Source organism: Schistocerca americana, chromosome 8 (genome assembly GCF_021461395.2).
Source record: "Schistocerca americana isolate TAMUIC-IGC-003095 chromosome 8, iqSchAmer2.1, whole genome shotgun sequence".
Classification (NCBI taxonomy): Eukaryota; Metazoa; Arthropoda; class Insecta; order Orthoptera; family Acrididae; genus Schistocerca; species Schistocerca americana.
In genome coordinates, this window is record NC_060126.1 from 103,044,904 (window position 1) to 103,068,770 (window position 23,867).

At 45.6% G+C, this 23,867-nt stretch overlaps 1 non-coding gene across 1 annotated transcript; it reads left to right on the forward strand.

Annotated features, from left to right (window-relative positions):
* Nucleotides 1-11,991: 11,991 nt before the first annotated feature.
* Nucleotides 11,992-12,099, forward strand: LOC124546268. The gene has a single exon (XR_006967678.1). It is a non-coding gene; the product is annotated as a U6 spliceosomal RNA (small nuclear RNA).
* The last annotated feature ends 11,768 nt before the right edge of the window (nt 12,100-23,867 follow it).

Consider the following 23,867-nt stretch of genomic DNA (forward strand, 5'->3'; position numbering starts at 1 on the left):
ACGCGGCCCCTCTGAGGGTCGCCGACAAATTGCCCGCCGCAAATGAGCCGGAAACGAGCAGCGTGGGCGGGTGCGCGCCACAGCCGGCCATGTCCCACAGGCGGGGCAGCGATACACCGCGGCGGCCCACTTCCGTCGCTGTCGGCGGCCGTGTGGACAGTAGATGTGGGGAACTGATGTATGCCCCTTACAAAGAAGAGTAAATTTCCGCTGATGATCTTTGATATATTCGTATCTCAGAAAGCTTTGGAGAAGCCACACTGACTTTCGTGTTGCGGCAGATGCTCTTTTAGGCCCAAAAATCTAGTAGTATGCCGTTTTGAGGCAACGGCACGTTGGAGATTTATTACAAACACGCCACGCTTACAATATCATACCGAGTGGGTATAATTAAACTTTTCCTAGCGCGGAAGCTAATTACCATACGCGCGCCAAACTTTGTACCCTTCAAGAACATGGAGAGGAGAAATAATGCAGAATCAATTCATCTGAAACACTTTTAATGTGGTGCTACCATACATCGTACCATTACATACCGGTATCATTATTGCTACAAAAGCGGCTCAATATAGCGCGCACTAGTGTCCAGGAGAGTCTGAAAGCCCAGGATTGTATTCTGTACAGCAGAACGAAGCATGTCCGTAGGTATGCTGGCTACTTCTCAGCGCTTCAGGTCTCCAGATGTGAATGTTCCCCTGGTAAACCCTGTTCTTCAGGTAGCCCCACAACCAGAAATGACAGGAAGTGAGACCAGGTGACCGTGCCGACCAAGCATTTGGAAACGATCGGCTGATAATTCGATCGTTTCCAAATGTGTTTCGGAGAAGAAGGTGAACTTCATGACAGATGTGCTTTGGGGCCTCATCTTGCATGAAAACTGTTGAGTTCAATGCGTCTCTCTCATCTAGGGCGGGTATGACATGTTGGGGAAGCATATCGCAGTAACGCTGGCTCGTCACACTGCATGTCTTTGGTCCTTGAGCGCCAACCTGTTAAAAAAAAATTGGGCTGATGATGAACGTTCACCATACAGAGGAAGTTCATGCACAGTGACTGGAAGAGAAAATCCCCATACTCGGCCATTCTGTGTGGTCACCACACCCTCACAGAAAAATGAGCTTCGTCTGTCTATAGGATGGTCAACTTTAATCCTGGCGAGAAAGTGGAAGTCAAGACGTCATCGTGCGTCCTGCGGTGCAAGCCGCGGCCCGATTTGGATCTTGTACGGATACCATTTGAGAATGGTTCGGAGCACCTACCGTACAGTGGACCACGGGATGTTCAACAGTCGTGACACACACACACACTGCCTAACGATTGGGAATTGCGCGCAGCGTTGTCTGTCATAGCAACAACGATTTCATCAACCACCCGTGGTGCAACCGGTCGTCGGCCTCTTCCTGCAGAGACGCCCAGTTCTTCAGCCGATTCGAACTTCTTCATCATGTTCCGCACAGCAGGTGAAGATAGAGGATCCTCCGTAATACTTTCAGCCGCCGATATTCTCGAAGTGCAGCTGCAGCATTACTGTTCGTTTGATAATAGAGCTTCACCAAAAATGCCCTGCTCCTCTTGTCTAAGCTCATGTTGACACGTCAACAAGTGCACTGCAACTGGTCTGGTCTGTGAGACTATGAATCACGATGGCTGATCACGGCACCTGGTGGTCATAGTCGGAACTGGATGGTGGCGCTGTGACGCATTGAAATCATGCATCCCAAACTCTGGACATTAATGCTCCCAAGTTTGGTATTCGTACGGTACTTAGTTTCTGTGTTATAACGTGCTAAATAGGGAAAGTTTAGTTTTGATCATTCGGTATGACAGCTAATGACGCATCAGCGATATACGCATTCAAGAGGTACCACGAAAGCCGACACAAAAGACGAAAAACACATGTCTTCAGCACAGCGTAGAGGATTGACACGCAGAGTACAGAGTCGAAGAAAGTAAGTTCCTGTCCTACTATATGTTAATATTTTTTTCGTCTTAGCATTTTAACACATTCTGGGACTTCATTATGAACGTAATACAAGTATGTTCTGCAATATTATATGTTATTTACATTTGCGTCTCATTGGAAAACGAAGGAGGAAAGAAATATTTGGCTGTTTATTTCCTAATATGCAGCAATTTCCTAGTGTATGGTTAGACAGGAACTTAAGAAGCCGTTTAAACTCTTGTGAATGAAACGAACAGTAATAAAATTCATATTCTTCCGTGTCGTGACGTCTCCAAAGTTGTCGAAGAGTACAGCAAAGACCATCAGCGGAAATACATTCCTCTTTGTGAGAGGAATGAAAAATGGTTCAAATGGCTCTGAGCAATATGGGACTTAACTGCTGAGGTCATCAGTCCCCTAGAACTTAGAACTACTTAAACCTAACTAACCTAAGGATATCACACACATCCATGCCCGAGGCAGGATTCGAACCTGCGACCGTAGCGGTCGCGCGGTCCAGACTGTAGCGCCTAGAACCGCAAGGCCACTCCGGCCGGCTGAAAGGAATCCATCGGGCTTCAACGTCTCGTATGTCAGTGCTATCCAAATCCTGACAAACCACTCTGAAAATATGAAATGTGCAGTAGTTTTGAAACGCGTTACTGTCACGACAGATTGTTTAACTTATTTACAACGTCTGCGACTGCATTTTCGTGCTTGGACACCATACCATAATTATAACGGTCATCTGCTGTTGGTTAGTACATCGCTTACTGAGTCCGTATTTGTTCTGGAAGTACTGGTGGTGTCATTCATAGTGTGTCGTGTTGTCGGTGATAGGGAAGGTACGCTTTCGGAATCTCAGTATAAAGCCTCTCTGTCATTCACAATGTGTCTTTTGTAGCGCCTGCCACTGGAATTTGTTGACCAACTCCGTAATGGCCTCGCGTCGACTAAAAGACCCCGTGACGGATCGCGACGCTCTTCGCTAGATCTTGTCTAATTCTCTTATTAATCCAACCTACTAAGGGCGCCAGATTCATGAACAACGCTCAAGAATGGGTCGAACAAGTGTTTTGCAAGCCATGTCTTTCACGGATGAATTACGTTTACTTTTCTTCCTGTAAATCTCAGCCTGACATCTGCTTGTCCCACTATTTGTTTCACGTGTTCATTCTACTTTGGTACTGGAGACTGTGAGGCAGAATGCCACTAATAGGAAAACGAGGCGTCGAAGCCATAAAAGCTGGGGGAGCACTGGAAGAAAGTCATTTGGTCGGATGAGTCTCGTTTCACACTGTTTCCAACTTCTGCCCGATTTTGCGTCCGAAGAATGAAAGGCGGCGGGTATTCGGTGATGATTTGAGCATCCATATCGTAGTGTTCCATGGGTCCTCGTTGTTACTCTGCAAAGCCGTATTACTGTCGAGAATTACGGAACGATTTTGGGTGAGCAGGTCCAGCCCATTGTACAATGTTTGTTTCCCATAAGTGATGGTGTCCCAAGAAACAGGGCCTCTTCTCACGCCGCTAACATCGTCAGGAATAGGTTTTGTGAACACAGTGATGAACTGTCGCATCTCCCATCGCTATCACAGTCACCAGGGCTCAGTATTACTGAGCCTTTGCGGTCTACTTGCGAGAGACGGGTGCGTGATCGCTATCCACTTCCACTATCGTTGTCTGAACTTGCCGATATTTTGCAGGACGAATGGTATAAGATTGCCCTGAAGCCCTTAAAGGATCTGTATCTATCCAGTCCGAGAGGACTGCAAGCTGTTTTGAATGCCAACTGGCTTAGTAGCCTACATCGTATCAAGCAGGACAGCGTGTTTTGCTTTTGGTGTTTTCCCTATTTTTGTCCACCCCTGTATATTCAGTCGCTTTTGTGATATGATGGTAATGATGATGATCGGTCTGGATACTATTTTGTAGATCACGGGGGAAAAGAGGGACAATGTCTGTTCCCAAGGTATAAGTTGCTTATAATGTGTTAAAATCCAACAACCAGGTGTAAAAAAAAAAAAGACCGCTTTTATGATCCTTAAATTATGGCATTAAAATCGATGAGTAAAAATACTAAATCGCCTCGTCGAGTTATCCACTCAGAGCTAGTTCACTGCCTCTCCCCTAGCCTTTCGGAATGAGAGCTGACATTAACAGACTTTTAAAACATATGTTACGTGTTGCGTGTCGACGTCTGCGAGATTGTGAACACGCCTCCACCCAAACTGAGGACTGCCCTTACTTCAGCATAGAAAACATATCTAGCTGAAACGAGCTAGACCGAAACTGGTATACTACAAACTTCACATATTCGTGGCTCTTCCCGCTAGAGGACGAAACCGTGTGTCACTGGAGTGCGTCCTATTCCCCTGTCTGGTGAGCAGCACTTCCATCCATGAGCGCGGTTGGCATCAGACCCGCCATGCCTTAGTGGTCGATTTCGCTGACAATAGTTATTCGCCAATTCGAGCCATTCACTTTCCCACTGATGCATAGCTCTTCTATCAAACGAGTTGACGGCTTGCTGCTCGGCGGCACGCAGAGTTCAGGGCAACACAGCGGCACAGGACACGGAAGACCTGCCTTCAGTAATCGTCTGTGCTTAACAACAGCTGCTGATTACCACTCGCCAGTACACCGAGGATTTTTGGAAGGTAACTGGGATGGCTGCGTCGACCAGGACAGTAGTTACACCTGTCTCCACACGACGAATTTGTCCTCTAGATGAGCGTTACGATCAGCAGGCGTGGCGGAACCCAGGTCAACGGCGCCAGGGTCTCTTCGCTGACGAGTGCAGGGTTTGTCGGACGACTGACAATCGTAGATTGGCCATGTGTTACAGAATATCGAAATTTAGCATTGACTTCACTGTGAGATGGTTTTAATAGTTCGCACAACGCAAAACTCTCTCGAAATCTGCCAGAAAAACCAAAGACATTCTGGTCGTATGTAAAGTGCAACAACGGAAATGCGGTATCAATACCTCCACTGTGCAATAAAAAATGTTCAAATGTGTGTGAATTCCTAGGGGGCCAAACTGTTGAGGTCATCGGTCCCTAGACTTACCCACTACTTAAACTAATTTATGCAATGAACAACACAAACACACCCGTGCCCGAGTGAGGACCGCGCTATCAGTGACATGACAGTGTAATAACTATGGTAATTTTACCGGTGGCAGACCCACTAAAGCGGAGGTACAAAATAAGGTTTTCCGAAATTCCTTCACCAAAGAAGACGAAGTAATATTCCACAATTCGATTCAATAACAGCTGCCAACATGAGTTACTTAGAAGCAGATGTCCTCAGTGTAGCGAAGCAGCTATCATCACCTAATGAAGGCAAGTATTCCGGTCGTGATTGGTGCACCAGTAGGTTACTTTACCAGTTTGCTGATACAGTAGCTCCATACTTAGCATCACATACAATCGCTCACACCAAAGGTAAGAAAGGGGATAGGAGTAATCCGCTGAATTACAGACACATATCACGAACGCTGATGTGCCGTAGGATTCTGGAATATACACTCCTGGAAATTGAAATAAGAACACCGTGAATTCATTGTCCCAGGGAGGGGAAACTTTATTGACACATTCCTGGGGTCAGATACATCACATGATCACACTGACAGAACCACAGGTACATAGACACAGGCAACAGAGCATGCACAATGTCGGCACTAGTACAGTGTATATCCACCTTTCGCAGCAATGCAGGCTGCTATTCTCCCATGGAGACGATCGTAGAGATGCTGGATGTAGTCCTGTGGAACGGCTTGCCATGCCATTTCCACCTGGCGCCTCAGTTGGACCAGCGTTCGTGCTGGACGTGCAGACCGCGTGAGACGACGCTTCATCCAGTCCCAAACATGCTCAATGGGGGACAGATCCGGAGATCTTGCTGGCCAGGGTAGTTGACTTACACCTTCTAGAGCACGTTGGGTGGCACGGGATACATGCGGACGTGCATTGTCGTGTTGGAACAGCAAGTTCCCTTGCCGGTCTAGGAATGGTAGAACGATGGGTTCGATGATGGTTTGGATGTACCGTGCACTATTCAGTGTCCCCTCGACGATCACCAGTGGTGTACGGCCAGTGTAGGAGATCGCTCCCCACACCATGATGCCGGGTGTTGGCCCTGTGTGCCTCGGTCGTATGCAGTCCTGATTGTGGCGCTCACCTGCACGGCGCCAAACACGCATACGACCATCATTGGCACCAAGGCAGAAGCGACTCTCATCGCTAAAGACGACACGTCTCCATTCGTCCCTCCATTCACGCCTGTCGCGACACCACTGGAGGCGGGCTGCACGATGTTGGGGCGTGAGCGGAAGACGGCCTAACGGTGTGCGGGACCGTAGCCCAGCTTCATGGAGACGGTTGCGAATGGTCCTCGCCGATACCCCAGGAGCAACAGTGTCCCTAATTTGCTGGGAAGTGGCGGTGCGGTCCCCTACGGCACTGCGTAGGATCCTACGGTCTTGGCGTGCATCCGTGCGTCGCTGCGGTCCGGTCCCAGGTCGACGGGCACGTGCACCTTCCGCCGACCACTGGCGACAACATCGATGTACTGTGGAGACCTCACGCCCCACGTGTTGAGCAATTCGGCGGTACGTCCACCCGGCCTCCCGCATGCCCACTATACGCCCTCGCTCAAAGTCCGTCAACTGCACATACGGTTCACGTCCACGCTGTCGCGGCATGCTACCAGTGTTAAAGACTGCGATGGAGCTCCGTATGCCACTGACGGCGGCGGTGCACAAATGCTGCGCAGCTGGCGCCATTCGACGGCCAACACCGCGGTTCCTGGTGTGTCCGCTGTGCCGTGCGTGTGATTATTGCTTGTACAGCCCTCTCGCAGTGTCCGGAGCAAGTATGGTGGGTCTGACGCACCGGTGTCAATGTGTTCTTTTTTCCATTTCCAGGAGTGTAAATCGTGTTCGAACGTTACGAGTTATCCTGAAGGCAACAACCTATTGACACATAGTCAGCACGGATTCAGAAAATATTATTTTTATGAAGCACAACTAGCTCTATATTCAGGTATTGAGTTCTGTTAACCGGGAATCTCAAATTGATTCGGCTTTTGACACACTTCCTCACAAGCGACTTCTAATCACACCTCGTGCGTACGGAGTATAACCTCAGTTGTGCGACTGGATTAGTGAGTTCCTGTCGGAAATATCACGGTTTGTAGTAATTGGAAAGTCATCGAGTAAAACAGAAGTGATATCTAGCACTCGCAAAGGAAGTATTTCACGCCCTCTGCTGTTCCTAATCTACGCGAAACGAGACAATTGACTCTAAATAATGAAAAGTGTTAAGTGATCCACATGAGTACTAAAAGGAATCAGTTAAATTCCGGTTTCAAGATAAATCACAGAAATCCAAAGGCCGTCAATTCAACTAAATACCTAGGTATTAAAATTGTGAACAACTTCAGCTGGACTAGACATACATAAAATGTCGCGAGTAGGGCGAATGAAAGGCTGCCTTTTATTGACAGAACATTTAGTAGATTCACCAAATCCTCTAAAGCGACTACGTACATCCTTACCAGGTATGACTGATGGAGGACATTGAAGAAGTTCAAAGAAGGGCAACTCGTTTTCTATTTTCGCGATATAGGGCAAAGAGTATCACAGATATGACACGCGAGTTGGGGTGGCGATCATTAAAGCAAAGGTGTTTTTCGTTGCGGCGAAATCATTTCACGAAATTTCAGTCCCCGGCGTTCTCCTATGAATGCGAAAATATTTTGTTGAAGCCAACGGACATAGGGAGAAATGAACATTGTAATGAAATAAGATAAATTAGAGGTCACTCGGAAATACAGGGTGAGTCAAAAAGGACTTTACAACTTTAGAACGATATAAAAATTTATTGAGATAACTTACGGGAATCGATAGATGTTTAATTTTATAGCAAACAACCTCATGATTGATTCACGTAGTGCATCAGTACACCTTTCCGCCACCAGGAATACGAGCGTAGTGCACAGGTAAAATGGCTATTTTTCACTGGTGCGGAGCGTGCTTGCTTTGTGTTTTGGTTTTATGAAACGAACCCTGCACCAACTGTTCGGCGTAAATTTCACACCGAATACGCTAAAGAACTTGCAATTTACTCTTGGCACAAGAACTTTGTTGAGACGGGTTGTTGACAAGCTACGCGCGATTTGCTGCAAAGAGTGTGGGAAGACATTAATTACGGAGGCATGTTTGCTGCATCAAAAATGGTAGTTACATAGAACAAAAATGACACTTGACAGTTCTATGTGAAACTTAAGGTTGTTTGCGACAAAATGACACATCTACCAATTCTGTAAGTTATCTCAATAAATTTATATACCATTCCAAAATTGTAAAGTCCTTTTTGATTCACCCGGTAGAGAAAAAGTGTTTCGACGACCCCTCTGCCAGGCACTGAAGTGTGAAATGCAGAGTAGATATGTAGATGCAGAAGACCGTGTTGGTGTTCACGTATTGGAACGCGGCTCAGCACTCGTTCGTAATGGAGGTGAGTCGGTCATGTTTTCATTCGGTACCACTTACGTATGTCAGATTACTCTGTTTGTTGCCAACGGTATTTTAAGGACTGTGCAGTGTCGGGACGGTATTTTCTAACCTATTATCCAGCCGTACAGTTAACACGATTCGTCTTTCAAGATGATAGAGGCAGAAATCAGTCGAAAGGCGTGGAGTCTCTGCAGATATAACCTTGATTGAGCAAATTTGGGCAGGTAGACACTTGTTGTGCGTCATCACACACTGAATGACTTCCACAGCAACCAGACGACTGCCTTCTGGGAAGGGGGGAGGGGGGTGGGCGCCAAGAGGAGCGAAGCGCGTTACAGAATTTAGGGAATGGCAGAACGGTGTACAATATTATACAAAGCAGATTTTGCATTAGATGATGTGGAAAATTTGCGGTTTGGTACAGATTGCCCTTATTTCGCTTATTTTTGTGTGTTTGATTTAAGTTATTTCATTCTTTTACGTTCTGATCACCAAATTATTGTTTTATTCTTTGTTACCATTGAATCACAGACACATGTCCGCAGATGTGCAGGATTAACAGTACTTTTTGAGCAGTTTAGTTACGCTCCACTGGTCCTTTAATGGAAGCGAGTTTGCGTATCATTACGATGAAACAAAGGATACTTGCAAGATTCCATAGTGCGTTATAGTACACAACAAACGGCCCAGGGAGAAGCGATGACTTTGGTAAAAAAACAGCCGACTGCCCGCTCAGTCTCGACTTTGGAACATAACGTGTTATTAAGCTATACCCAGGACGTTTATTTGACGGTGCTGAAGTGTATACTGAACGTCTTAACTTTGCGCCTAATAGGAAAGGCAGACGTCAACGAACCCGCTGGAGGGGACAGCAGTTTCACGGCCTAACTTTTTAATAGAGCCTCTCTCATAGATGAACGCAGTTTTGTAAACATGCGGAGCGAAAGCGAGGTAAATCGTTCCGACATGCTTGGCTCTGTAACATTACGTGTTCTCCTCTTCTGTTCATTATAAAGCTGCGCAGCTGTAGCAACGTGCGACTAATGGCATATTGATGTTGGCCCAAGGTGAACGTGCAAGGAGATGCAAAAGTAATAGGAAAAACGGAAATCCATCATTTAAAAGTTCTGCCACGAGTAAGTCGTGTGTTTTACAGCAATGCGCAGATGGAAATAGCTTTTTTGAAGTAATGAAAAAAATGCCGTTCACATCAGAAGATTTTTGATTTGAATGAGGTTTTCTTACCGCAGAGGACGCAGCGTGTTATCTTGTATGAGGTATTACCGACAGATTCAGAATTAACGTGAGCTAGGAAAAGGTGCCGTGAGCCCGTACTGTTCTCGCTGTATATCAATGACCTTGCGGACTATTCTGATAGCAGGAACCTGAGGCTCCTTACAGATGATGCAATTATCTACAGCGAAGTACTATCCGTAATAGGGGCACAAAATATCAATTCAGATCTTGCAAAGATTGGCAACTTGCGTAACATGCTCAGAGAAGCAGAACTTCCATTTCGCAAAACGTGAAAACATATCAATGAGTCAGAGCTGGAATCAGTCAATGCTTACCAATACCTCTGTGTAACTGCTTGCGGGATTCGAAATGGAATGTTCACATAAGGTGAATCGTAGGTAAAGCAGATGGTACACTTAAGTTTTTTTGTGGAGTTACAATACTTTACCATACATCCTGTCACGCCCATCTCAGTGCCACGGTTGCACAACACAGAAATCAACAGATTCGAAAGATGCAGTCACCTATATCCTTTTGGTCTGCAAACCATTCGCTGTTGCACAACTGTGCGCGTCCTAATATGAGTCAAGGTGTTCCCAAGGGTATCTGCGGACTCGATTAACTGAATTGTATTATCACAATTCCAAGAAACAGGGCGTTTCGGTTCGTTTGAACAGTTGCCAGACAGCTACTTTTAAGTGCCAGGAAACAGTTATTACTGCGCCTGCGCACCTACAATGACGTATCATCCCTGTAATAGGACCGGGATATCGGACAGGAGATACAAGGTAACATACGGCGTCCTCTCCGACGAGGAAACCTCATTGAGATAAAAAATTCTTCTAATAGTAAAGGAATAAGGAAGAAATTTCTTCATTACTATAAAATTGACATTTCCCTCTGTGCACTGTTCTGAAACATGGGTCACGCTGGGGGGAGAACTTTTTAAACGACAGATTTCCGCTTTTTCTATTACTTTTGCATCTCCTTGTACGTTTTTCCTGTACCAACACAGTATTTCAGTTCTCTAGTAGGATATGGTAAAACGGATCTACAAAGCGGACAACACACTTACGATACATCATCGAATAGAACTATCTGGAAGTATTGGACGAACACAAAAAATAGCAAAACGAACAGTCCCCCCGGTACGGCATATCATGCCAAGGGGCCCGGGTTCTATTCCCGGCTGGGACGGTGATTTTCTCCGCTCAGGGTCTGGGTGTTGTGTTGACCTCATCATCATCCTTATCTCATCCCCATCGACACGCAAGTCGCCGAAGTGGCGTCAACTCAAAAGACTTGCACGAGGCAAACGGTGCACCCGACTGGAGGGCCTATCCACACGACATTACATTACAGCACAACGAACGGTTTCATGTTTGTCTGACCCACGATAGCGCGTGAGAGAAATGCAGAAAAGCTAATACTGGCAGATTCTTGAAAACAGTCAAAAATGGCTCTGAGCACTACGGGACTTAACATCTGAGGTCATCAGTCCCCTAGAACTTAGAACTACTTAAATCTAACTAACCTAAGATTTGCAGGATTAACAGTACTTTTTGAGCAGTTTAGTTACGCTCCACTGGTCCTTCAATGGAAGCGAGTTTGCGTATCATTACGATGAAACAAAGGATACTTGCAAGATTCCATAGTGCGTTATAGTACACAACAAACGGCCTAGGGAGAAGCGATGACTTTGGTAAAAAACAGCCGACTGCCCGCTCAGTTTCGACTTGGGAATAGAACGTGTTCATCACACACATTCATGTCCGAGGCAGGATTCGAACCTGCGACCGTAGCGGTTGCGTGGTTCCAGACTGAAGCGCCTAGAACCGCTCAGCCACACCGGCCGGCTGAAAACAGTCGCAAACTATTCCGCGAAACACTACTTACAAAGATTCGAGAACCAGTGCTAAGTGAGGAATGTAGGAATGTACGTACTGCTCCCGCGAGGTCTGAGGAAAAATTAAATAGTCACTCTTTCTGCGCTCTCTGCGGGAGTGCAATGTAAACGGATCATAACATGTGATACCATGGAAAGCGTTATAGATAGGACTGGCGTCTCTTCTGTTGGAAGTGCGCGACGGCTGTTTGATAAAAGAGTTCCAGTGCGGATGCATAACCAACGTCCGAACTCTTAGGGATGTCAGAAATCTGCGAGTACGAGAGTATTGGGCGGGGGTCGTTGTGGTGCGGCTAGCAATAAGTTGGGAATTTGGATTTGCGGGAGAGCGTGTTGGGATGACCGAGGCGGTAACGACCTTGCAACAACAAAAAAAAAAAAAAAGTACTCGCCTCGGTGGTACAAATACTAAAATTTGGAACCATACAGAGAAAATTAGCGTGGCCACTGCGCGCGGTTGACACGTAAAATAGTGAAGCGATTCAAATTTTTTAAACGCGAGTGCTGGAAACTGATCCGCCAGATACTGGCTTTGCTCCTAAGCCCCACCCCCCCCCCCCCCCCTCCTCCCGCCCTTTGCTTCAATTGTGCCCTTGGACCTCTTTCATCCCGACGCTGTCTATTTCCCTTTATGACCCGGATGAATGTGGTCAATTGGGTACAAGGAACGGCGATACGCTACACGTACCGCGATGCCGAAAAGGAAGTCCTCGGTTTGTGGCAATACATGATGGACGAGTTCATGATCTTAACAAACAAAACGCAATACCGGAACCTTTTTCGTAACTGTGGGATCGTCCTTCACGGACCCACCGCCCATCTGGTGTGTGGTGGGTGTGAGAAGACTTGCAGGAGTGATGTTTCCACGATTCCCATTCGCTAACAGAAACAATCTCTGACAGTGTGCAGCGGCGCCGGACATTCCGCCGACTGGTCTTAAAATGACGACGGCCTCTAACTCGCTGCCCGCTTCGATAAGCTGATCCCAGCGGACAAGATGGCCCTTTTTCGTTCACATTATCGTCATATCTTTCGGCGTATGGCTCCCTTGTACTTGTTGATTATTTTCTCGCCTTGCCTCCTCCAGCCTGCCGCCAACTGTGCTCCTCAATTACATAAAAAAAGAATAAAAATTAAACAATTAAACTTGGTTGGCGGTCTGAGTTCGATTCCCGGGCGATGCATTTGTTTTTAATTTACTGTTCCGTTCCACTACACAAGAGGCTGCACAAATGCAATGATCATTTTTGCCACCAACCAAAGAAAACGTTTTTTTAATTGCTCTTGGACTTACGCAGAGTTTACTTTAATTTTTCGGCCCAATGATTTCTTGTGGGCAATCAGGAAAAAAACAAAAAGAAGAAAACGAAAAAATAGGCGGTTAAGACGGCCGTTACAGTGAAGCGGAGCGTCTGGGGCCAAGTCCTGGTGCGCCATTAGCTTTCAACTCTCGCCGTTGCATCGCCGCAATGCAGTGTGAGGCTAGAAATCATTATTTCCTTCCTGTCTCTTTCCCAGCCCCTTTCCTTTCTATTTCTTTCATTCCAATTATTGGTCTGCAATTATTCATCTTTGCAATGTCTCCAAGAGTGTGGACGTGAACAGCACGGCAGTTTCGTGGTTTAAGATCCTGCTCTACAGCCAAACATTTTTAAGATACGAGTGGCGATACAAAAATTTAAAGAATGAGGAACATTTACATATGTTTTAAAATATATGAATCTTCATATAGATAAGGCTTACCGGCCAATGATCTTCTTCAGTGTGGATGCACTCACATTGCCCGAACTCTTACGGGAATTGATAGATTGACTGCCGCGCGTAATGAGTATAATGGGCAGGGGCACGCAAATGTAGTGTGTGGACAGTAAGTTGGGAATGTGGGTCTCACGGGGAGCGTGCCAGAGATGAGTACCTGCAGTCGCACTATCCTCTGTATCCTCAGTGGCTCAGACGGGTAATCTGCCACGTAAGCAGGAGATCCCGGTTTCGAGTCCCAGTCGGGGCACACATTTTCAACTGCTTCCGTTGATATTTATCAACGGATGTAAGCAGCTTAAGGTCTGGATTTCATTGTAATATGTTTTAAAATGTCGGAATTACGCTTTTTTTCAAACGTTCATTAAATAAACAGCTGATCTGATGATTAACGTGGCCGAGCGGTTCTAGGCGCTACAGTCTGGAACCGCGCAACCACTACGGTCGCAGGTTCGAATCCTGCCTCGGGCATGGATGTGTCTGATGTCCTTAGGTTAGTTAGGTTTAAGTAGTTTTAAGTTCTAGGGGACTGATGACGTCAGAAGTTAAGTCCCATAGTGCTCAGAGCCACTTGAACGATTTTGATGATTAACCGGAAGTGTGGGAGTGCCGAATACTAGTCTCCATCCAGTAAGCAAGTTCAAATGGTGCATCGAGCCAGACTTTGGACTGCTGACGGCAGAACACCACTACCACCACCAACAACAACAACATTAATGTTTTTCTGGTCCTATTTTTCCGATACAACCCTGTTACTGGGAAGAGGACATCGTTTCCGCGGTGACTAAGCATCTGAACCTTAAAAAAAAACCTTTCAAAGCATATTCCTCGTACATGAAACAGTCGTTGATATTCTCAACCAGTAGCTTTCCCAATTTCTTTTCATGTGTAAATACCCGTGACATGACAGTGCAGAATGTGAAATGCACTCAGAAAATTGTTCCCATCTTTCTAAGTCAGTACAGTACAATCCACCCCCTCACCTCTTTGTGCAATGTGCGTGCGCGTTCAGGTGTTCGACTTAGTGAGCGACGTGTGCTTCAGATGGCTTTTTTATCTCGGAAATCGTTGCCAACTGAGCATTTCTTTTAAGTGATGATTACCTTTCGAGATAGTTCTCACGAACACCCCCTAACACATGTTCGTCTGTAATTAAAATACCGCGCGAGAATAGCTCTATCCATACGGAGAGGGGCAACCACAGAGTAATTACAATACTCTCGAAGATTAGCTGAGAGAGGAAACCCTGTACAAGCAAACCGTAAATCAAGTTTCCTCGTCTAATTATCACACACGTGGTGTTGTGTGTCGCTTTACTTGCGCTACGGGCCGCGAAAGCTAGGCGCAACCGTTCATAAAATGACACCTTTCGCTGCAGTAGGTGCCCCTTAGTTAGCTATAACACTGAGTGACTGCAGAACAGGAAAGGTTCATTTCTCGCCGTCTACAGGGCGCTTTATACTACGGCCTTAAAATTTGTTCCTGCCAGCTTTACGTCCCGTGTCTTTCCAGAGTAGAGAAATGCTGTTCCTGCTAACTAACTGCAATTATGCTGTGCCGTATAATGAGTACTACATATCTGCATCCGCGTAGTTCTGTTGCAGCCATGGGAGCTTCGAACTTCTCGAGTTTTCACTAAAAATTCAGGACATTATAGAAGGCAATATGCTGCGTTCACTTCAAAGCTCGCACACTTGACCCAGGTGTACGCCGAAATAAACCTCTGAGATAAGTCACAATTGCCGTATGTACCTGAATTTCGTTTTTGCATTTGGTACTGAAGGAAAGAAGTACCGACTAGCGGAAGACTGTCACCAGTTCGGGTGATGGGTACGGACAGGTCAGTTTATAACGGAGTGTATGCAAAGGCAGAGAGACGTTTTTGCCCGACATGCCGTTGCGATCTGCTAAGGAATTAAGAACTGGTGTGCTTACTAGGTTTAGCCTCAAATAGTTTTTGCACAAGACTAGCCGGATAGCCGCTGTTGACTGCAATGCACTTAAGCTCTGTGGCAATAGCATAGGAACTTCAAATATGTGGTCAATCATAGCATGAAAAAATGACATTTTTTGCCTAAGCGGGTGGCAGAAGCATGGAGGTGTTACCCGTCGTAGCAGATTTCCTGTGGATGTCAAAACTTCCTGCTATCGAAGCCGGACTGCAGGTCGCTTACTTTTCTTTGCTGCTAACGCGCGTCCGGCAGCGGCCCCCAGGATACTGAACAGTTCAACGCATCGCCGCTGTTGCAGTGGCCCATGGTGCTGCCAATAAATGATAATAAAATTTGAAGTTTACCTTTCTTCGTTTATCCCTTTACACAGTAATGACATTTTTTATATGTCTGTTTGCTTAACACTTGGTCCACGGTTTACTGTCTTTTGCTAATCATTTTATGTGGTTTTATAAGGTTTAACATGTACTTGCACTTCGATTGGCGCAGCATTTATTACAGTTTGTATGTACATTAGCGCTCGCACTTTGTAAATAGGCGTGATGAATACCCTTCGTGTCATCAGTCTGGTGGTTGACCATTCACGAAAATACTACGTAAGATGTGGAATTTGACAGGTAATTGTTTGTCACTCATCGCTCCTATCACATATTTTTAGAGATGTCAATCTGTGTTTTTGACTCTGTACGAAAGTTATGGGTTGTAGCTCTTAAGCTTAACTGTTTTACATCTGCCGGCAGTGGTGGCCGAACGGTTCTAGGCGCTCCAGTCTGGAACTGCGCGACCACTACGCTCGCAGGTTCGAATCCTGCCTCGGGCCTGGATGTGTGTAATGTCCTTAGGTTAGTTCGGTTTAAGTAGTTCTACTGGGACTGATGACCACAGAAGTTAAGTCCCATACTGCTCAGAGCCATTTGAACCACTTGTTTTACATCTGTTTTAACAAACATGTTTTACCTCTCCTGTTCAAACTTTGTACATTGATTTTAACATACTTGCTTTATATACGTACTTCTTCACGAATTCTTTGTAGGACACTGCCGTCCGATTCTTATTTTGATGTTGGCTTATCAATTATTTGTGCCTATTTTAGGTGACCTCGAAACCAGTAAAGTGAACCAAATAAAGGTTTTCTTGTGCAGCTGACGACTGACTTTTTGTGTTTGTTCACAAAACACCGCAGCTGCTGAACTACAACTATGAACGAAGTCTTCAATTTTACTTTTTGTCAAAATTATGCATTTTTACAACACGGTCAATGGAGATAGCTGGAAGTGGCAAATTATTGTCTTCAGGACTTGTTCTGTAAGAAGAGTGTAGTCGGAAATTGTTTTTCAGATTTTACAGAATAACATCAGGCATGAAACACAATTTTTAATGCCCTCTTGTCATTCGTCTTAAACTGATCATGTGAAAATTGAAGTTAATAAATAAAAATAGATATTAAAATGTAATATGATACTGAATTTAAAGTTGTTACATAACTGTATTACGAATAAAGTAAACCTGAAAGGACAGTAGATTGCTAAGCGAAGGGGCTCGGGTTCGACTGCCGCCCGGGTGGAGATTTTCTTCGCTCGTGGACTGGTGTTGTGTGTTCCTCACGTTCGTATCGTAATAATTGACATTACGGTATTAATATGGCTGAATGGGCACGGCAAAAGCCAAGACCGAGGACAGGAAATCATTCCATAAATAGTAAGATTAGAGTAAATTACATAGTCAAGTGTAATATTACCGAATGGGAGCGGAGAAATACATACGCGACAGATACTTACAGAATATGTCAAGTCTGCAGCGCAGGAGACGGGAGACCAGGCAGAAACGAGCCCGCGCTCATAAAACAGTAGAATTACCATAACAGTTTTAGCAAACGAATATCGCTTGTTCTTGATCGTCTGAGAGTTCGGACTTGAACTAAAGGTCGTTGGTATTTTTAATACGATGTTTGCGTTTTACAGTGTCAACCTAGATTTATACTTACTTAATTAAGGAAAGGTGGTGCGCACAGGCACTAGAGCATGGCTCTCTTCTTAATACTAATAAAAGAAAATGTATATTTTCTAAAGAAACATTTCAAACACCAGTGGAGGAAAATAATTGCAGTGGTGCGCAAAGACTACGTACAGGAAATATCAAGTGTGGTGTAGGTACGGAAGAGATAAAAAAAAAAGTCTAGCGGAGGGTGAGAACAGATGGACGAGTCCTTGAGACCAGTCAAAGGGGGAAAAAGAAAAAGTTGGAGGAGTGGGAATTACTGGAAAACTGGTTAAATATTCTAATAAGGCAGAACTAGGAACCTGTCGATTACGGCAGGGTTATTAGCAGTGTTTTCTGGCGAACTGTGGATATTTACTTGCTGCTGCAAGTGGTCGTAGAGATTAGGTACTCGCGTTAGACCGTGACTATAATGATTGCGCAGTGCACACTATTCTCGTCTCGCGAATATTTATTTCCGCGACTGCGTGTCTGATTGCGGCAGGCTCGCTAATCACACGACCGCCGGGGCTCCTGTGTCACTAGCTTACCAATCGCTGCCTCGCTACTTTCCTCTCTCGAGGAAATTTCAAGCCTCCGGCCGGCCGGCCTTTTGTCAGACACTCACTGCGAGCTAACAGAGTGCCGTATATCTTCCAGTGACTGGCCAGCAGAAATAGTTGTCGTCGATGGTAGTTTAAAGGCTGTCAAAATAACGTCGGATCGTAGATTCCCTGTTGCTGGCTGATTTAAAGGAAGCCAGCGGTGGGAGTCTAACGTAACGTAGCGTCGACAACCTCCGTTGGAGAAAGATGGGGAAGGAAATTAAAGTAACAAAAAAAAATGGTTCAAATGGCTCTGAGCACTATGGGACTCAACTGCTGTGGTCATACGTCCCCTAGAACTTAGAACTACTTAAACCTAACTAACCTAAGGACATCACACACATCCATGCCCGAGGCAGGATTCGAACCTGCGACCGTAGCGGTAGTGCGGTTCCAGACTGTAGCGCCTTTAACCGCTCGGCCACTCCGGCCGGCCTTAAAGTAACAATCCTGGAACTTAGTTTAAGCGATTTAGTGAAACAAGGGAAAACTTCAATCAGGTTGGCTGGACGGGGATTTTAACAGTCGTCCTCCCAAACACGAATCCACTATCTTAACCACAACACGACTTCGCTCGTTACTAATACGTTAACGCTGTACTATGCTGGAGGTGACAACGAGCACATCTCATTCGCCGTTTGAAGCTTTGAAATACACTAAACAAAAGACACGCCACAAAGGAATTACCCGAATGGTACGGAAATCGTTTGATGTAATCTACATCTACAGCGAAACAAATGATCACAATTTCACAAAAAATGGATGATTTATTCAAAAGAAAGGGCTCCACAAATCGAGCAAGTCAATAATGCGTTGGTCCACCACTGGCACTCATGTAACCAGTTACTCGGCTTGGAATTGATAGGGTTGTTGGATGTTCTCCTCAGGAATATTGTGCCAAATTCTGGCCGATTGGAGCGTCAGATCGTCAAAACCCCGCGCTGGTTGAAGGGCCCTGCCCATAATGCTCCAAACGTTCTCGACTGCAGAGAGATCTGGTGACTTTGCTGACTGTGGTAGGGTTTGACAAGTACGAAGACGAGTAGCGGAAACTGTCGCCGGGTGCTGAAATGTAAGCCCAGGATGGGTTACCATGAACGACAACAAAATGGGGAACAGAATATGGCCGACATACCACTGTTCTACAAGAGTGGCATGGATGACAACCAAAGGGTCCTGCTACGAAAAGAGATTGCACCCCAGATCATTACATCCAATTGTACAGCCGCACTGTGGGCGTCACTCAGATTGGTATCCAACCACTGTCTGGGGCTTCTCCAGAGACATATTCACTGGACATCGGAACTCAATTCGAAATGAGATTCATCACTGAAAACAATGTTATTCCAGTCAGTGATGTTCCAGGCCGAAAACGTATCTGGAGACGGCCTGGACTATGGTGGGATAACATTTCTTTTCATAGGTGGTGTAGTATCCTCATCACCACTGTAGAGTCTTGTACCTTAAGAAGAAAGAGAGACGATGTTGCAGGTGGTCAGATCCTCTTTCTACAACACAAATGCACGCATGTATTAACAGAGTTCTTTATTTACATGAACAGGAAGCTACTTATCTTCAATAGAGTCCATGTGTTGTGGTACAAGCTCTTCTGTAATAGTCCTCTTGCAGACGATATCGGCACTCTAGCTGTTACGCTAATCTGGCTCTGCTATGTACTGTCATAAGCTGAGCCCGCTCTGCGAATGAAAAACAGACACCAAAATAGAATAGTCAGTGAGTTAGTGCCTAAGTAACTGAGGCCCTCCAGTCAGCGGCGGCGGCCTAAATACCTGCGGTCGAGAGGACGTTGGCGGATTGTTGATTGTGGGTGTGTCTCTGGCCTCTCTCATGATAGACGCACTTGATCCAGCTCCTACTATTAATCTACGCGCTACATCTTTGCCGACCGGTGTACTGGTGGCGGCTTACGCCAGCACAGGACGAACACTTTGGTTGTCATTCGCGGTACCCTTACATTCCAGCAAGACTATGCCCTTCCGCATGTGGCAAGAATTTCTGCCGCTTGTCTTCGGGCTTGCCAAACCCCACCTTAGCCTGTAAGGTCGTCGGATTTCTCCCCAGTTGAGAAAGTTTGCATTATGGGCAGAGCCCTCCAACCATCTCGACATTTCGACGATCTAACGCGCCAGTCAGGCAGAATTTGGTACGATTTCACTCAGAAGGACATACAGCAACTGTATCAATCAATGCGAAACCAAATAACTGCTTGCATAAGGGCCAGATGGGGATCGATGGCTTATTGATTTGCCCGATTTCTGAAGCTCTTTGTGTTGAATAAACCATTCAATATTTCGGAAATTGTAATCATTCGTTTGTTGGTAGATGTACATCACATCTGCCCTATTTCTGTCCCACTCTGATAACTCCTGCGTAGTGCCTCCTACACTGCTCAGTATTTACAGCAGAGCTCTTCGCTCTGTATACAGTACATCCGGCGACGCAGGCTTTTCGGTTGTGTCATTTGCTCCAACTCTCTCAGTGCTCTTCAAGGCCTCTGTGTACTGCACACCGTCAATTACTTGGTGCAAGGGGTCCAGGAAAGCTCTCACCACGTCAGTCTGACGGGAAACGAGGCTGCTGCCGCTGCTGCCAAGGCTGCTGTCCTCGTGCCTCGACCTGCTAGTTCTTCCATTCCCTCCAATGATCTCTGTGTTACCGTCTGCTAGCAGGTGATGTCACTGTGGCATTACCACTAGTCTTCCCTTCATGGAAACAAGCTCCGGGACTGCAAGCTGTGGATTAGCCGACCTCCTCTCGGCCCTCTCGCTGCGAGATTTCAGCTAGGTTGCGTATTGGGCACTATAGTTTTAGCCATTGCCATTTGTTAAGTGATGATTCCCCATTGTCATCAACCTTTAAAGGGTCACCATTTCCTGGCGGAACGCCCTTTTTTTAACCGCTTACGTTGTAATTTATGTCGAGCGGTTCTAGGCGCGCGGCTGCTACGGTCGCAGGTTCGAATCCTGCCTCGGGCATGGATGTGTGTGATGTCCTTATATTGGTTTGGTTTAAGTAGTTCTAAGTCTAGGGGACTGATGGCCTCAGATGTCAAGTCCCATAGTGCTTAGAGCCATTTGAACCATTTGTAATTTATGTTCGCCATCTGAGTTACCGGCCGCGTTTCACTTTTTATCCATCGCAGAAATATGGCGAAAGACATTTAATTTTTAGTTCAGGGCCTCCGATCTGTCTATGGCGTATTTTATGGACCTTTTTCCAAGAGAGAGTCTCTGTCTTTAGCTGTCTTTCCTTCCGTAGATTGGGCTTAACGTGCAGTCGCTATTAACTCATGTTTCGTCTTCGTATTTTACGATTCTGACAGAACAAGCAAACATCAATATACCACAGACTGTTGAGCAATAGTACAAGAAGGGACACGCAACTGATTTTTAAACGGTCTCCCCTGTAGACTCTCTGCATTATCTGAGTATCTTGCCCGTGAACTGAAGTCCGGCATCTGCCTTCCGTGTGACTGAGAGCATATACCTACAGAGTGTTGGACCCAAGCGTCTGTATAATTTGATAAGTTGATTGATTGTAGTGATGACTCACTGATGTTGCAGTCTTATGGTATTACTTTTCAGCTTTTATTTATTTCTCTTCTTGTTATTAAAAAATTAAAAGAGAGCAGCTTTTCGTTTCTGTATGTTACACCAATATACCAACGTCTGCATCACTACTTACAGATAACTGAATCATCTGCTATAACTGTAACGTTCGTATTGGCGCTGTCTGTTAAGTCGAAGGTCATTAATACTCAACATGAAGAAGACTACAGACTTGGCTGAGACGCTCCTGAAGTTATTTCTACATCCGTCGATGATGCGGCATCCAAGATAACATCCTGCGTCCGGCCTATCAAGAAACCTCCAATTCAGTCACAAATTCTGCTTGACGCCCCACATTATGGCAATTTTGTGAAAAAGCGTTGGTGTGGTACCAAATGCTTTTCGTAAGTAAAGGAATACGTATCCATCTGATTACCTTTATCCATGACTTCCAGGGCTTTTTATTTATTTGTTTGCACTTCCGGTTATGTAAGAACAAATTAAGGAGCCATTCTGCACGGTCATGTAGAAAAGTTAATAATAATTAAAATAAAATTTACACGAATTCTCTGCGAACTATAAGCTCCTAGTTCTGAAGTTAAAGATTGTATTGAGATACGTTTTCGCTGGAGGCCGTAGTTTTCGAATTATTCAAGGAGAACATACAAACCTGACCTTCAGATGCATAGCTATGAGACCGTGGGCTCTAGCGAAAACGTTTCCAGTACAGAATTTGACTACACTAAATTGCCCACAAAAAGGCCCTGTTCACTTTTCCTGTGAGACTAATAGTTTGGTGTCTGAAGGCCCTGGATATAAAAAACAGCAGTGGTCCCACCACTGACCCTTGAGGCACCCCTACTTAACGATGCTTCAACCATATGTCACACCACAGCCATTTTCATTACTGTAGATGCCACAGGCTTCAGATTACTAACATACACGCGCTCTGGCTCTTTGATACTGCTCATTCAGTGTGGCATGCATGCGGAATCGGGCGAGTTATAATCGGATAAAAGTTCCGGTCTCAGTGCTACACGGCTAGCTAACAGCGAGAGGGGGAGAGTCGTTGTGAGGTGAGACTTGTGTGCGGCCCGGCTGCTTAGCCAGATGCCTACTGTCCGAGCAGCACGAGAGACGGGCGCAGTCAGAGCTAGGTAGTAGGTACGGCGGCGGACAGCTATTGCTTGCTCGCGTGTACGCAGTTGTAATTCAGCCGTCTGCCGCTGACAAGCTGCCCGGCGGGATTTCGCGCCTGCGTCGTTTCTAGTTAAGTCCCTCACCAGAAACCAGACACTAAATTATTCCCCGTACTAACAACGGTCGGGGTTCACGCCTGTCCCTCGCCCAAGGCAACATCTTATCGTGCGAAGAATCAGTTCGTTTGAAAACACCGTCTCGTTTCTGAATTCCTCAAAAAGGAACTGTGCCCTGCCTGCATGTCTGCGAACTCGTGGATGTGTGAGGGCTGACACCCGATGGAAGGAGCTAATGAAAGAAATAGCCTTGCGAAACTGAAAAACAGTAGCTGTACAGAGGAATAAATCCGCAACAATAAATGGTTCAAATGGCAATGAGCACTATGGAACTTAACATCTTAGGTCATCAGTCCCCTAGAACTTAGAACTACTTAAACCTAACTAACCTAAGGAGGTCACACACATCCATGCCAGAGGCAGGATCCGAACCTGCGACCGTAGCAGTCCCACGGTTCCGGACAAGCGCCTACAACCGCACGGCCACCGCGGCCGGCGCGCAACAATAACCAAAATAAACACACTCTGAAAGTGCACGTTTGTAAAAATTAAAGTCTGCTGCTGGACAGCACTGAATGCCGTGTTGCTTTACCCAGTACACTGTAACTGAATCCTCCCTGAAGTCGTGTCTAGAAGGTGGTATACATTACTGGCTCTGAACACTATGGGAGTTAACTTCTGAGGTCATCAGTCCCCTAGAACTTGGAACTACTTAAACCTAACTAACCTAAGGATATCACACACAGCCATGTCCGAGGAAAGATTCGAACCTGCGACCGTAGCAGCAGCGCTGTTCCAGACTGTAGCGCCTAGAACAGCTCGACCACCCCGGCCGGGGAGACATTACTGCTCTAATGTTTTTTATTCCAGTCTTTGATTGACATTGTGATCAAATACTGGAATAAAAAACATTTGACAGTATTGGATCATTGTTCGTATATGCGACCATGTCGCAGCTGGTGATTACTGCTCTTGCTTGTATGTCCTTTCGGTGGTGGTCTTTGTAAATAATTAAATAAAAATATATATATATGTATGTAAATATGATTATTTATATTATTTTGGTTTTTTTATATAACTTTTGTTGAACTGAATTGAGATGGATGGAAATATTTAAAAGTCAGTGTACATATTTAAACCATG